Source organism: Rattus rattus, chromosome 16 (genome assembly GCF_011064425.1).
Source record: "Rattus rattus isolate New Zealand chromosome 16, Rrattus_CSIRO_v1, whole genome shotgun sequence".
NCBI lineage: Eukaryota > Metazoa > Chordata > Mammalia > Rodentia > Muridae > Rattus > Rattus rattus.
The window spans coordinates 33,916,592-33,933,695 of record NC_046169.1 but is presented as its reverse complement, the minus strand read 5'-3'; positions in this window follow the sequence as shown (position 1 = coordinate 33,933,695).

Genomic DNA, 17,104 nt, shown 5'->3' with positions numbered 1-17,104 from the left:
GTCCGAGGGAGATAGAAGTCCACCTGCTCGTCCCTCAGGCCTCCATTCCTCTCTGCCACCCTCACCACCACCCAGCACCTATTTGCGAGGGGTGACTCCCAGGGTTTCAGCCTCTGCGCTCCATGGATTGCATTTCAGTAGATCTGCCAACTCCAACATTTGGCCAAAAGACCTTGGCTTGGAGGATCAAAGTTTGGCAAAAATAGCTTTTTAAAGGGGAGGTGTGTGTGTGTGTGTGTGTGTGTGTGTGTGTGTGTGTGTACACCGGGAATTAAACCCAAGGGCTTATACATGCCAGGCAAGTGCTCTACTCATTGTGCAACACCTCCAACCCTCTTTTTCCTTTTTAATTTTGAGACCGAGTCTTCGTATGTAGCCAAGGCTGACCTCAAACTTGTGATTTCCCTGCCTCAGGCTCCCGAGTAGCTAGAGTTAATAAGGAATCTGCTACCATATTCGGTTTATGCGGCAGGGCTGGGATTCGAACCCAGGGATTCCCATATGTCAGGCAGTTGTTGTCCAACTCAGTCACGTTCTCAGCCCCAGTTTCTTCATCCTCGATGTGGAGCATTTCCAGTGTGATGAGCTATAGAGCCAAAGCTCATGGTCGTGCCCATGAAGAGATCTCAGTCCAGGGAGGCATTGGGCCCCTCACTGCAAGACAGTGTCTCCGAGGGTCCCTTACTGCAGGACTGTGTCTCCTAGGACAGTGTCTCCTAGGGTCCTCACTGCAGGACAGTGTCTTCTAGGTCCTTCACTGCAGGACAGTGTCTTCTAGGGCCGCTCACTGTAGGACTGTGTCTCCTAGCCACCCCCTCCACTGTAGAACAGTGTCTCCTGGGGCCCCTCACTTCAGGACAGGACAGTGTCTTCAAGGTCCATTCGCTGTACTAAAAGACGCAAGTGAAGATTTAGAGATTTCAAACATCAGGCGGGTCACACGGTGATGCTGAGCCGCTGCAGACTTTACAGGTTTGGCTTGGATCTAGGAAGACATTTTCCAGAAGCTACAGAAAGCAGTGAGGACCCAATCTCCAGCACCCAGGGCAGCACAGGTGCAAGGTCCAGACCTCTTTGTGGCACCAATAAATGGCATATAGTTGTGGGTGAGCGAGGCTCAATTGTCAAGTGTTTGTCTTGCAAGTGTGAGGATCTGAATTCGATCCTCATTTTAAAGGATCCTCTTTTTAAATTTGATCTGGTTTTTTAAAGGGGGTATAGTTATGGTAGTGTGCACTGGAAAGGCAGAGACTGGTGGATTCCTTGAGGACACTGGTCAGTTGGTCTACTGAATTGGTGAGCCCCAGGTTCCAGTGAGAGACTGTGTCTCAAATAAAATAAAAGCAACAAGAAACAAAGAGGATGACTTCTGAAGAACAACAGCTGAGGTTGTCCTCTCTCTCTCTCTCTCTCTCTCTCTCTCTCTCTCTCTCTCACACACACACACACACACACGTTCTCTCTCACATACACACTCACACAGAAACATACAGACACATATATGTACACATACACTCAAACATACACACACTCACATACATACTCATCCAGAAACATACACATGCATGCATGCATGCACACACACACACACACACACTCACCCAAAAACATACAGACACATGCACGCACACACACACACACACTCACACAGAAACACATTCACACACACACACACACATACACACACGCACACACACACACACACACACACACATGCACATGCGCACACACACATGCACACACACATACACACACACCCACATGCACACACACACACATACTCACACAGAAACACATTCAGACCCATGCATGCACACACACACATACATACTCATACAGAAACATATTCAGACACATGCATGCATGCATGCACACACACGCATAGAAGGGGAGAGAGAGGGGAATTAGAATTATGGTACTTTAAAAGGCTAGTCTTGCGGGCTCTATTTAAGGTAGAAGCAATAATGATAGTCAAGGGAGCCTGTGATTGGATGAGGCAGTGGGGAATGACAGATTTGCTGGGCTCAGTACGAGCTGGGGCTGGGGAGCAGAGGCAGGCAATCAGTCCAGGGGTGGCAGCATCTATGGACAGACATGGATAAAATGGATCCTCGAGGGCCACTGGACACACCTATCCACCAGGATGCCTTCTGAAGGTAGCCAGTGTCTGGACAACCCCCAAGGAAAAAGGAGGACCACAAATGATGATTGGAGGGCATGGATATGTGGACAGGTGGGTGTCCCTCATTGGACTTAGCCATTGTTTAACTCAGTCCTTCCCCAGAGTGATCTCTCCCAAGAGATCTATTAAGGTCATCAGAGGTTCCTTCTGGCTTGTGAAGTCTTCAGATCAGCTGTGTGACCCCAAACAACTTACCCAACTTCTCTGAGTCTCTACTTTGCAATCTCTGAGACAGGGAGAATTAGTCTACCCACTTCACAGCAGTATGAATGGCCGCAAGCATGTTGGGAGATCTAGAGATCACTAGAGTGACTGCCTGCACCATAACTTCCCTCTCCCTCACTTTCTCTCTCTGGGCCTCACCCTTCCCTTCCCACTTGAGAGAGACAAGCTGCAGTTTCAAGTGCTTCCAGTCCCCTAGGAGGAGATTTGGAGAAAGGACTAGAAAAGTCTGCATCTCCAGTACCCAGCACCTAGCACCCAACACCCAGCACCCAGCACCCAGCACCCAGCACCCAGCACCCAGTACCTAGGCTAAGGAGGGCTGAGTGACCAGCATGACCTTCTCAGCTTGGAAATCACATTCTTCAGAGGAAGCTGGCTAGCCAGGGCATCCTGCCCCGAAAGCCCTGCTTCTCCCCTCCCCCAGGAGGAGACAGACAGTCCTGTAGATAGTGTCAGGAAAGATTAATGGGGTGAGCTTATCTTGCTGAAAGAGACACAGCTTTCCCCGTCCTCCATCCTAGCCTGAGAACTGGGCTTTTCCTCTCTAAAGGCTCGCAGCAGTGTGCGTTCTTCCACGCATGCACCCCAGGTAGTTTCTTCGCATCTGGCAGGGTGGCTAACCTGCCTTCCTCTCAACTGCTCATAAAACAGGACGCCATTCTGACTTCGAAGAGGCTGAGACTAGATTCTGGAAACTTGAATAAAGAGGGAGGTGAGAGAGAAGACAGGGGGTGGGGAGGAGATCGAGAGAAGACCGAGGAGGAGCAGAAAGAGAAGGATAGAGGAGAGAAAGAGGGGAAGAGAGTAGGAAAAAGAAAAGAGAGGCTTTAAGGAGGAAAGAGGAGAAGAGGGGAAAAAGGGAGAGGAAGAGAAGGAAGAGGAGGAGGAGGAAAAGGAGGAGGAAAAGGAGGAGGAAGAAGGGGGGAGGAGGAGGAGGAAGAGGAGGAGGAGGAGGAAGAGGAGGAGGAGGAAGAGGAGGAGGAAGAGGAGGAGGAAGAGGAGGAGGAAGAGGAGGAAGAGGAAGAGGAGGAGAGGAAGAGGAGGAGGAAGAGGAGGAGGAAGAGGAGGAGGAGGAAGAGGGGGAGGAGGAGGAAGAGGAGGAGGAAGAGGAGGAAGAGGAGGGGAGATGACAGCATCTCTCCTACCTGGCTAGCCCCTCCCGTCCACCCCGAGACAGTGACTCTATACTCTAGAACTGCATTCCAGAGCAGGGCACCCTTCCTGGATTTGGGGCAGGAGACAGTGGGGAAGTGGAGGGACATTCACAATTTCAGACTGAATCCTAAATCTAGAACCACAGAGACAAAGAGGCAGAATGTTTCCCAACAGGACAAACCCTCTTATAAAATTCTTGGGGCTCTGATGTAACTTGGTAGAACGTTAGTAATGGTGCCTTCCTAGGTGGCTTGAGGGGACCCAGAAGGGGTGGGGCCCATGGCTTTATCTAGAAATCCAGTTTTGACCTCTGTCCTTCCCTCACTTCCTTTTCTTCTGTCCTTTCATCTGTCTCCTCCGTCTCCTCCGTCTCCTCCGTCTCCTCCATCTCCTCCGTCTCCTCCGTCTCCTCCATCTCCTCCATCTCCTCCGTCTCCTCTGACTTCTCCGTCTCCTCTGTCTCCCTGTCTCCCTTCATGCTTATCTTTCTCTCATTTGTGTAACACTTGGATAAAATAGTGAATGACAGTGAGAATGGAAACTCAGCAATTAGGGTCGCTCAATGTATTCAAAGCAAAAACTAAGGCTCAGAGAAGGGAAGGAGCTGGCTTGACCAAAATCACACAGCAAGTCCCTGGCAGGGTGGTCACAGGAATGCTCAGGGGCCATGTGCTGTTCCTCTGCTCCCACTCAACATGGACACCAGGCGCATTACAGAAAGAGCTGGAGCAATCCTATGCCTTGCTGCCCCTGACTTAGAGGGCACAACACGTCCTAAAATGATCAGGTGTGCTAGCTAAGGTCTGCAGACCAGGGCCGGAAAGTCACCTGGTGGGTGTTTGGAGAACCGCAGGAAGCAGGGGGGAAGTGCTGCCTTCTACCCACACACCCACCAGTAAACCCTCCACCCATCTACTCATTTCTCATCTTCCCACACATCTATCCATCCATCCTCCATTCACCTATCTGCCCATCCATCCCAATCTCTCACCCATTCATTTATCTACCTTTAATCCTTGCATCCCTCATTGACTTGTCCACCCATTTACTCACCCATTCCTATTATCCATCCATCCACCCATCCATTTGTCCATCCATCTATCCATCCATCTGTCCATCCATCCATCCATCCTTCTATCTGTCCATCCACTGATACATACATACATACATAATACATACATATATCTATACATACATCTGTCTGTCCATCCATCCTTCCATCTGTCCACCCACTGATACATACATACATACATCTCTACATACATCTGTCTGTCCATCCACATATCCATCCACCTATTCATCCATTCATCCATCCATCCATCCTTCCATCCATCCATTCATCAACTGATCCATCCATCCATCTATCTATCAAACCATCCATCCATATAACCAACCATCCACCCATCCTTCCACCCTCCCTCTACCCATAGACACATCCATTACAGCCACTCATCCATTTACCCATCCATTCATTCACTCACCCACCCCACCCACTGACCCAAAGGCCAGGATCTGCCTCTCAGGAAGAATGAGGTCAAATAATCAAAACTAGTGGTTTATCCTCAAAAACAGAAAAGGGAATATATGTAAGTAGCGGCTATGTCTCAAACTGGCTTCTCCAGAAATTAGACCCTGAGATAATTTGGTTGTCGATAGGTTTATTAGGGGGTGTTCTTGGGATACATCTGGGGTACAAAAGAGAGAAGGAAGGAGTAGATGAGAGGAGGGGTGAGCTGTGACAAAACTTTCCTGGAGCAGACCCCACAGTCATTTCTGGGTTAGTTGTCTAGCTCTGTACCTAGTTATGAATTTGGCATGCATTCAGCACCTTATAGCTTGTGAGGATCAGGAGTCCAGAGATCATCCTGTGATTCAGGGACTCACAATTTTCAGATCCAAGTGTGGGTCCCATGTTAAGAATGAGCCATGGAAAGGTAGACTTCTAAAACCCCAGTGCTGTTGGGAGAATTAAGTTTCCTTCAGGCTACAGAACTGTAGATTGCAGCTTCTTGTCGGCCGTGGATGGAAGTCACACTTAGTTTCCTGTTCATGGGTTTCCCAACATGGTCACTGGCTTCCTCAAAGCCAATAAAACACTTTAAGAAGGTTGGCTGTCCTAGTTTTATATGACAGGATGCCAGAGTGACAGTTGAATCATTTTCTTCTGCATTCTGTCTTAATGCATGTGTGCGTGCACACGCAATGCCTGCGGGAGCCAACGCTCACTTTGGTTTTCATCTCTCAGGTAATGTCCACCTTGGCTTTTTACTTGTTTGTTTGTTTGTTTGTTTGTTTGTTTGTTTGAGACAGGGTCTTTTGCTGGCCTGGAGCTCCAACAGGCTCACAGGACTGGTGGGTGAGCCCAGGGATCTTCAAGACCTAGCCTCCCCAGCACTGGCATCACAAATGCGTGTCAGCACCCTTGGCTTGCTTGCTTCCATGGCTCCTGGGCATCACAATGGGCACTTTACTGACTGAGCTATCTTCTAAGCTCCTCTTATACATTCCAAGAGTAGTCATAGGTTCTACTTACATTCATGAGAAGGGGAGTCTATAAGGACATGAGAGAAAGAGCACAGGAATAATGGGTGACCTCCTTAGGATCACTCCACTACCATCTGAGAGGCTGGGGTGGCTATTCTATCCATGTTGGAGACAGAATTGCATTCACATCTCCCCATAAAACTATCACTGGATGTGAGCCACTGCATGAAAAGATGTTGGCCGAAGCAGAGGTGACTTTCTGTTGATGAGGCCATCTCTGACAGCTTGACAGCTGAGGGCTGCGGGCCGAGGATGTTTTTAGTGGGGCACTCATTCTCTCATTCTCCTTCCTAAAGGGGAAGTTCCTAAACAACTCAGGCATACAGCTATGCAGTGCTATGCAGCCAGCATTAGACATGACAGAAGCCAGCCCTCTGTGAGAAAGTGGAATGGGAAGTCTCATCCATGTCCACACGAGTGAATGATTCAGTCATCATCCTGCCCAGGTCCCAGCACCCATGCTATGTCTATGTTCTCTGATTTCCCAGTGAGGTTTAAGACTCTTGATGCTATGAACAGGTGGGTTGATTTGTGATAAAGCTAATTGTAATTTATCTAATTGATGGATAAATGGATACATGAGTGAATAGATTCAAGGCATGAATGAAGAGAAAGATGGCTGGGTGGGTGAATGGATTGTTGGATGGACGGATGGATAGATAGATAGATAGATAGATAGATAGATGAATGATAGATAAATTGATGATTGGATAGATAGATGATAGAGAGAAGGCTAGGGAGGTGGATGGATGGTTGAATAGATGATAGACAGACAGATAGATAGATGAATGGATGGTTGAATAGATAGATGATAGAGAAAGGCTAGGTGGGTGGAAGGATGGTTGGATAGATAGATAGATAGATAGATAGATAGATAATAGAAGGCTAGGTAGGTGGATGGATGGTTGAATAGATGATAGACAGATAGGCAGATAGATGAATGGATGGTTGAATAGATAGATGATAGAGAAAGGTTTTGTGGGTGGAAGGATGGTTGGATAGATAGATAGATAGATAGATAGATAGATAGACAGATGATAGATAAATGGATGGTTGAATAGATGATAGAGAGATGACAGATGAATGGTAGATAAATGGTTGGTTGAATAGATAGATGATAGACAGATGATAGATAGAGAAGGCTAGGTGGATGGAGTGGAGAGATAGGTAGGTGGATAAGTGACTGTATAGATGGGTAGATAAATGGGACAGTGGAAGGGTAGGTGGATTCAGTGCATGGCTGGGTAGAAAAGTTCTTGCCAGAGACAGACCTACTGCTCCTGACACTGCCACGACTCTAAAAGTGAAGATGGCTTCTATGCACAGCACGCAGAAACAGGTGGTAGACTGTCTTCTCTTAGGGTGGGTGAGGTAGCACTGGATTGATATCCCTAGAACTCAGTCGTTCAAGCCTCTTGCTTTCATCGTAGACCAGCTGAAGTTGGGTAGTCCTGTCTGCCAGTTCCACACCAGGAATAGAATAATCCAGACTTATTCTACCCAGAGGACATAGTCCCCCCTCCCTCCGTGACCAAGGAAAGGTCACAGAAGGTCATGGTCAGTCTGTAACCCCATGCAAGGATGAAGAAAAAACTCTGGGGTCTAGCTGTAAGAACCGGTTTGTTTCAGGAGTGACAGTGCTGCTGCCTGCCGCCCAGTGAATGCGAGATTTATCTCTGACACCAAAGTGTCCAACCAATCAATACTGGGGCTGATGGTCCACATGAAATGGCTGTCTGAAACGAATCTATTCACAGATGGGTTAGACCCAATACTCTCACTACATGTTCCTGTTGGGAGTTAGATTGTCTGTAGGAAGTATGGGCCGTGGGGGAATCAAACGTTGGTTGTGTTTATCAAGCTTTGGGGTGGGCTAACCTGATCGTCTACAGTCCCAGAATCTGTTCAGTCACACGGGGAGATTTTTCTAAAGCACCCTGTGATTTGAAGAGTCTTGGCTAGAGCAGGGCGGTATTGGTTCTGAAGAGAGAGAAAAGAGGAGAGAGAGAGAGAGAGAGAGAGAGAGAGAGAGAGAGAGAGAGAGAGAGAGAGAGAGAGAGAGAGAGAGAGAGAGAGAGAGAGAGAGAGAGAATCTGGCTTAAACCGCCCCAGACAGCAGGCTCTTAGTGCCTAAGCCTCTGAGGGGCGAGATGCTCTTCTTAAGAGACCTTGGAGCCAACACCTGGAAGAGATTGATTGCGAGACAGCTAATGCGGCTGTGTGATTTATGGAGTAGAGCTATTGTGACCAAGGTGTGTGGACTGCTTGGGAGGAACGCATAGGCTAGGGACGTTTAGGGTTCCATTCTGAAGGAGCGGGAGGAGCCCACAGAGAGGAGTGGGAACTGGCAACAAGGCTGTGGGAGCTCTTCTCTAGGGATCTGGGAGCCCACGCCTCACATTCATCATGTGGATGATCGGTCTCCTGTGTGAGATCATGTGTCAGGAGGCCTCCGCGCTCGCCCCGGTCCACCCTTTTGGCCTCAGCAAATGTCTATCTAGCTTCAAATCCGTGCCAAAGGCTTAATTCACACAAGCTCTGCTGAGAGATCAAGACTCCCGAGACTCCCGGAATTGGGGCTTTTTGTACCCCGCTCTTCTTTCTAAGTGCCTTTTGTTTTGCTTTGCTTTTTGTTTGTTTTTGTTTTTGTTTTGTTTTGTTTTTCAGACAAGGTCTCACTATGTAGCTCAGGCTGGCCTTGGACTCAGGATACTCTCTTGCTTTAACCCCCCAAGCTCTAGGATCGCAGACATGAGCTGCCCAATTCTTTTGTGGGACTTTGAAGATCTTTGTAGTCCTTGGGGGATACTGGCAACTTCCGGTGAATTTCCTTGTAACTCTCTATCCTGTAAGTCCCGTGTGCTTGAAGCAGAGAACAAGAGACTTCTCCATCTCACAGGCCTTTGCAACAATGAGAGGCATGAGGTCACGGGGGTTCTAATCTGATACGTGAAAGGACAGATGACTCCAAGGAAACAGAGTCATCTTCCTGACGTACGAACGAACTCACAGAGGCTATGGAAACACACACAAGCCTGCACAGGTTCAAGCTAAATGGGATTCCACTACTGAGTAGAGGAAGCAGAGCGAGCTGACCAAGAAGTTATCTGTAATTGACACCCATTGACAAGAGGGAAATTAGTTTTCTCCAGGGGAGTCTCGCTAGGTATACAAACCGCACTTAACTTCAGGTCCTATGCCCAGGAGTGGTTGGCCAACATGGAGCAGACTCAATGGTATTTTTGTAGGTGGTGGTTTGGCCTCATTTTGCATTATTTGGGCATTTTTTTCTTTTAATGATCTTTTGCTTGCTTATTTTGGTTTCTATTTTTGCGTTTTTATGTATTGTTTGTTTTCTAGACAGAGAAGGGGTGCAGAGCTGGGGGGTGATGGGGAGGATCTGGGAGAAGTTGAGGGACGGGAAAAGCATAATCAGAATATATTATATAAAAATTCAATGAAAGAAAAGACGAAGGAAGGAAGGTCATAGAAAATATTTAATCTCAATCCGAGGTTTCTACCCCATCTTTGATCATTCAGCTCCCAGATAAAAGATACACACAACCTTTATATGTATAATAAGCCTTAGTCATCACTAATGCTGGGCAGATATCTGCCCTCTATGCTATTAAAACCTATTTTCCATTGGGAACTCTAAGATATTGCTTAGTTTTTTTCATCTGGGTCGCTCTTAACTCTTGACTAGCCAGCCCTCAGGACCAGGCTTTCTTGACTCCTAATCCATGCTTCTTTCTCCTCTCTCCCCCTTCTTCTCCTCTCCCCCTGGTCTCCTCTGACCCCCAAGCCCAGGAACTCCAAACCCTACCTATGTCTCTCCTGCCCAGCTATTGGCTGCCGGCACCTTTATTTAACCAATAGTTTTAAATCAAGGAGCAACATCATTCTGTACATGTAGTTTCTCTTGTTCCTGGGGGCAGCCAGGCCTTGGGGACAATAACTATCAAAAGATCAAATCTGAACAAAGAAAAAAAGAGAATCCTTAGTTACCCACTTACCTTAGTAGGGATGATTGTCAAGAAGAAAGTGAACAGAATGGCATAGGAGAAAGAAGCCTACTTCACAGCGGGTGAGTGTGCAAATTAACCCACACTGTGGAAATAATCATAAAAACTCCAAAAGAAACTACAATGGGGCCTGACTGTTTCACTCTTGAGCACATACCCGATTGGAGCTACTTTGTCATTCCAGGAGACACCTGCAAACCTATGTAACATGTAACACTGTTTACAATAGCTCAGACACAGAACCAGACCCCATACCCATCAGTAGATGTACAGGCAAATCAAACTGGACACACATGCACAACAGAATATTACTCAGCCCTGAAGAAGAACAAAGCCATGCAGTGTGACGAAAATGGGTGGAACTACAGATCGTGTTAAGTGAAATAAGCCAGATTCAGAAAGACAAATGCTACACGCTTTTTCTCAAGAGCAGGATCTAGGCTGAGGATCCCGGAAGAATAAACATGCTGATGTAGAAAGCGATCATTGTTCTTTGAACCCAAGAGAATAGGGTCTGCATCCTGACTGTGCAGCCTTGATCCTTAACCTCTCTGAGAGTCTCTCTTTACTCATCCAGGACGTAAGTCACAGCTTTGTGTTTAGGTCATAACAGAGACAGTGAAAATGGTGACAGTGCTTACCTCAAGGGGCAGTACATCAAAAGAACTCAAGACATGAGATAAGAAAGAGAGAAATCTACCTATCTCAAGCCATTGCTACTTCTGACCACATACTTATAGATCATGGATGTCTTAGGATTTCACTTCTGTGAACAGACACCATGACCAAGGCAACCTCTTATAAGAACAATATTTAATTGGGGCTGGCTTACAGGTTCGGAGGTTCAAACCACTATCATTGAGGCAGGAGCATGGCAGCGTCCAGGCACTGGAGGAACTAAGAGTTCTACATCTTCATCTGAAGGCTGCTAGGAAAGTGACTTCCAAGCAGATAGGATGAGGGTCTTAAAGACCACGCCCACAAGGACACTCCTACTCCAACAAGGCCACAACTTCTAATAGTGCCACTCCCTAGGCCAAGCATAGTCATACTGCCACAATGGATATTTCTAGTGAAGAGAGAAGTTCTGTAACCTACTAGCTTAAAAAATTGTTTGCATGTGCACATGCATGCATGCATGCTATGCATGCTCTCACATGTGTGTGGTGGCCACAGGAGGTCACTGAGAGTCCTGCTCCATCCAACTTCACCCTATTCCCTTAAGATAGGTTCTCTCACTGAACCTGGGGCTTGCCAGCATCATCTCGACACAGTAATTGGTGGGTTTTAGGCTCCTGTGACTTCAAACGTGGCCAGTGACATTCAGCATGGGGGCTTTGTTGGTGCTGCTGAGAAAGGAAACCTTGACTCTCTGCAGGCCTCAGCTCTGAGTGAAGAAGTTTGCACAGTAACTCCCTGTGGCCTGTATCCTTGAAAACATCTTACAGAACAGATGCTCAGCGTGCTCTCTAGAAAAAGAGGTACACGAGACTCAAGGTAGCCATTTGCTGTATGTGTGTGGTGTGTGGTGTGTGCTTGTGTGTGCTTGTGTGTGTGTGCACATGTAAGCCAGAGGGTCCCATCAGAATGACTTCCCCCAACCTGTATCCACCTTTATCTATCTATCTATCTATCTATCTATCTATCTATCTATCTATCTATCTATCTATCTACCTACCTACCTATCTATCTCTGTTTTGAGATATGTACCTCTGCTGTCCTGGAACTCACTCTGTAGACCAAGCTGGCCTGAAACCCCACAGAGACCCATTTGTCTCTGCCTCCTACATTCTGGGATGAAAGTTGAGAGCTACCAGGCCCCCATTCCACCTTACTTTAACCTGAAATCTGCCATTCAACCTAGAGTTCCTGGACACCAAGCTGTAGGAATTCTCCTGTCTCCACCTCCCAGTTCTGGGGTTGTAAGTGTGCATCACCATTCCCGGCTTTTATGTGGGTGTTGAGGATAAGAACTCAAGTCCCGAGAGTGTTGGTGTGGTTTTAATTTGCATCTCCCTGGTGGAAATTCTTCATTTAAAAATTGTATTTATTCAGCAAACATTGAAAAAAAAACCCTCAGAGCCTCAGGCCATTTCCTTCTAAGATTTCAGGATATTTTTTAAGACATGAAAGTATTTAATAAAAAACTGGGCAACAACAATGGCCCTTTAAACAGTGAGCCATGTGGCAACACATTTAAAACATTAACATCACATGTCTACATATTAAACTACTCAGTAGTTGTGCATTCACGGCATTAAAGCATTTAGTCTTACTGCCAGGAGTTTCTTTTCCAAGGCAGGATCTCGCTATGTAGCTCTGGCTGTCCTGTAACTCATTACGTAGACCAGGCTGGCCTTAAACCCACAGAGATCCACCTGTCTCTGCTTCCTGAGTGCTGGGATAAAAGGCACGCACCACTATGACCTGCTTTTACCTATGACTGCAGTGATCCACCTGGACCTACCTTGCACATGGCTGTCACATTTAATCTGCACTAGACCCTAAGAGGGAAGGTCTAACCTGATCTCTTTTTCAACAAAGAAGCTGAGCTTTAGAAAGTGCACTCCCATGTCTATCACATTCAAATAAGGGGAACTTGTACTCAATCTCCTGCCCCTAGCTTGTCCATGCTTGGCTCTGTACTTGACTTAGGGATTGATGAAGAGCACCCATGGCTGAGGAGATGGCTCAGTGGGTAAAGTGTTTGCCCTGCAAGCATGAGGACCTGAGTTTGGATCCCCAGAGCACCTGTAGTGTTAGCACGGGGGAAGTAGAGTCAAAGGGCCAGCCAGGCTTACCAATCAATAAGCTCTGCTGGCCCATCCATTGCTCTGGCATCATCTACTACTCTTCTGGGGCCCTGATGGAAAAAGGTATTTTCCATCCATCTTCCATCCCCGTCCATTATTCATTTGTTCAATCAGTTCATTCAAAGGATCTAGTCTGCAAGTCTAGCTTGGTTTGGGATTCTGGAAACACGGGTGGAGGTAGAAGATAAGGATTATATTTAGTGAAGGGATACACTGGGCATGAGCCATGGAAGGTCCAAACAAATGGAGTCATTCTGACAGCACAAAGGAAACAATTGTGGGGAGAGTATCCCCACATTGAACAACGGTTGAGTTCCTGGGTCAGGTGACTCCAAAGGAAGCTTGAAGGAGAGGATGAGTGAACTAAGGTTGGAGGTTGTGAGGAAAGTCATCCAGGGAGCCTGCTGGCTTGGGCTGGCTCACTGGCCTTGTCTTCTTTACAGAGGAGAAGGAGAAGGAGCCCTGCCCATGAAGACTCAGTAATACGCAAGAGTGCACCAGATAGTCTTACCTTAACCAGCACGAGCTAGAGTCATCTCAAAGGAGGGGACGAGCCTCAATTGAGACAAAGACTCCATAAGATCCAGCTGTAGGGCATTTCCTTAATTAGTGATTTACAGGGGAGGACCACACCGTTATTGGTGGGAACATCCCTGGGCTGGTGGTCTTGGAGTTTCTAAGAAAGCAGGGTGAGCAAGTCATGGGAGCAAGGCAGTAAGTAGCACCCATCCACGGCCTCTGCCTCACCTCTCACCTCCAGGTTCCTGCCCTGTTTTGAGTCCCTGTCCTGACTTCCTTCAGTGACGAGCAGCGATGTGGAATTGTGAGCCGAATAGACCCTTCCCTCTCCAAGTTGCTTTTGGTCACGGTGTTTCATCACAGCCATAGTGACCTTAACAAAGACAGGAACCATTTTCCCAGGTCAGCCGCTTGGTGGGAGCCCCTTGCTGGTTGGGACAATTGGGGACCCTTCCAGATGGGTGCTTCAGATTTCCCATTGTCTCCTCCTAAGGTCGGCCTGTAGTTTTCTAGGAGACAGTGGGAATGGGTCCTGGAACAAAGTTCAGGAGGCAGCCATATACCTTCTCTCTGAAGTTATAGTATTAGGTTAGCAATTAAGAGCTGGTTAGCAAGTCAGGCTGGGCATCCCAGTCTGCATCCCAGGTGAGCAGAATTGAAGTACGACTGACTCCTTTTCTTTAAATTTAACCTACCCTGACTAGATTTTTTTTTTCTTCCATTTGCCATCCCAGACTTCTGGTCTCCATTGTTTGAAACATGATTGCTGAGCGGTCTTGCAGTCAGAATGAGGAACCACTTCTAACCACTTCCTTCACCACACTAAGGATGTCTGAGCATGCAGAGTACTAGCCTGAGGCACTATTAGGCTTTACTACCCGACCTCGGAGCTGCGGTTCAGCTCTGTTGGTGAAGCGAAGGAGCCAAGGGACATCATGCTCCCAGCGTCCCCTCATCCTGTCAAAGCTTTGGTTCCTTTGTCTGTAACTGAGGGCAGTAGTAGCAGCCTCTTGAGGTACTGAAGTCTGAATAGAAGTTGGACATGGAGGTATAGGCCTGTAATGAGAGGTATCCAGGAGGCTGAGGCAGGAAGATTGTAACTTTGAGAACAGCCTGGGTAACTTAGTGAGACATTGTTTCAAAATAAAAAGTTAAAAAAACAAAACAAACCGAGGACACTTGTTTAGGATGCTTGAGGACCTTTTACTTAAGATGCTTGAGGATCTGTGTTCCAATCCTCAGTAAAAAAAGAAGGGGAAGGAGAAGGAGGAGGAGGAGGAGGAGGAGGGAGGGGGGGAGGGGGGAGGGAGGAGGAGGAGGAGAGAAGGAAGGTAATGATGAGGAGGTGTGGTTTTGTGTGGGTTCTGTGATCTTGAACTACAAGTTCTTTTCCCATAGAGTCATCTTCCGAGCTGGACTCCTCAATGGCACATCTCTTAACCCATCCTCTGCCTCCTCCTCGCTCACAGGTAGATTTTCTTCTCCTTGTATTAAATCCATCCAGCACATGGGGAGTTAGCTGGACCCATCTGGCTCAGCACCAGCCTTTGCAAAGCCTGCTCCGGCATGGCCCATCACACGCAGGACTCAATGACTATTTCCATTCAGCCTTCCCACAACAGTGCCAGCCAGTTTGCAGATGTTGTCATTGAATGGGTTCCCGGTCCCTGTGATTTGAAACACAACTGCCCAGCAGTTCCATCAAATTGCTTCAGAAGGACATTTTTTTTTTTTTTGGAAGTTAAAAAAAAAAAAAGCTAACAAAACTAATCCGTGGCTGTTCTTGAAGTGGACTCATTTGGAAATAAAATCTCTCCACAAAGTGAGCTTTGGCTGTACTTCTTCATTTTGGGTCCAAAATGACTTTCTGAGAGCATGTTAGCAAAACTCTGGCGCAGCAGGCGCAGGAGGCGGAGGAGGCTCCATCTCCAGGGATGCACATTCATGGCCCGGCGCGCAAACACTTCTAATACCGAGAGTCCAGGCATCTCATTAGACAATTCATCAAACTCCACACAGGAAAAAGGACTTGGTTTCAGCGGCCCTGGCACTGCCTGAAGCTCAGCCCAGGCTCATAGCCTCCAGTGATTAGGGTCAGAGCCAAGAGAGACCTTCCAGCCAGCAGTAGGCTTGGAGGATTTAGGGTTTGGACAGGAGACTGGGGAGGGGTCTGTCGGCCTGGCTGTTGGCCTAGGCTGAATACTGGAAATGGGTCTTGTGGGCTCAGGTGGGTAGCTCTGTTAATATGTATAAAGCTGTGCAAGTAGGAAGACCCAAGTTTGATCTCCCAGTATTCACATAAAATACCAGACACGTTGGGGTATGCTTGTACTCCTACCGTTGTAGGGGAGGCAGGTGGATCCCTGGCGATTGCTGGCCATCTAGTCTTCACAGTCAGTAATCCCCAGGTTCTAGCAACTGAGTCTCTCGATCACATCTAGTGCAAACACACACACACACACACACACACACACAGAGAGAGAGAGAGAGAGAGAGAGAGAGAGAGAGAGAGAGAGCGACAGGGGTGGCATGGACTTCCAGCCTATAGTGCTTGGCTGGTGGTCCTGGGTTCTATAAGAGAGCAAGAGAGCCATGGGGAACAAGACTAGTTAACATCACCCTCCATGGCCTCTGCTCCTGCCTCTAGGTTCCTGCCCTGCTTGAGTTCCTGTCCTGACTTCCTTTGATGATGGATGACAATGTGGAAATGTAAAACCAGACAGTTCCTTCCCCCCAACCCCCAAGTTTCTTTGGTAATGGTTTTTCCATCGCAGCAATAGTAGCCCTAACTAAGACAGAGAGAGTAACAGGGACATTGAAGTCCAAGGGCAGCCTTTCTAAGATGGCATTGGACATACGACTCCGTGACATGAATGAGCCAAGCAGATAAATGGCAGAGAGCCAAGAGCAAATGCAGAGGTCCTGACTGGAGGAGGGGGAGGGCATCAGGTTGAAGTTTGTGTGGTATTGGAGGGAAGGGCATCAGAAGCTGAAGGAAGGGTGGATGCTAAGAGTCACAGGCAGGACAGACCCTGCCTCCCCCCATCAAAATGCTGGCACCTGTGGAATGCAGTGCCGATCCCTTACCCATTCCCTGTGTATAAGCACTGGTGGGAGCGAAGTCCTTAAGGGGTGCTTCTTCCAAGCCCTTGTTTCTCTCGTGTAGCATCCTCTGCAGGTGGGTGGTGAATGGCTGGCTCTGGAGAACTCTAGTCACTGTGATTTTCACAGAATTCTTCCCAAGAACTACTTCCCAGTCTGACCAGTGGATGATCCAAGTTGATCCCCCACTCAGTGAGTTCTGTTTGCCTTCCGGGCTCACCTGGCAGAGCGCTTGCTTGGCCTGTGCAAAGTCCTGGGTTCAACCCTTGTGTCAAATGGGCATGGTGGCACATGCCTCCTGTAAACCACGTGCTGTACCCAGGGGGTGCAGGTAGGAGGGCCAGAAGTTAGGGCTATCCTTGCCAAATAGTGAGTCAAGGCCAGCCTGGGCTACATGAGACCTTACACCCCCCCCCAAAAAAAAAGAAAGGAAAAAGGAAGGGAAGGAAGGAGGGAGAGAGGAAGGATGCAGTTTGCTTAAGGGAGAGGCAGATCTATCTGGTTGAGCCTCTTGTATCTCAAGAGTCTTTCTCATCCAG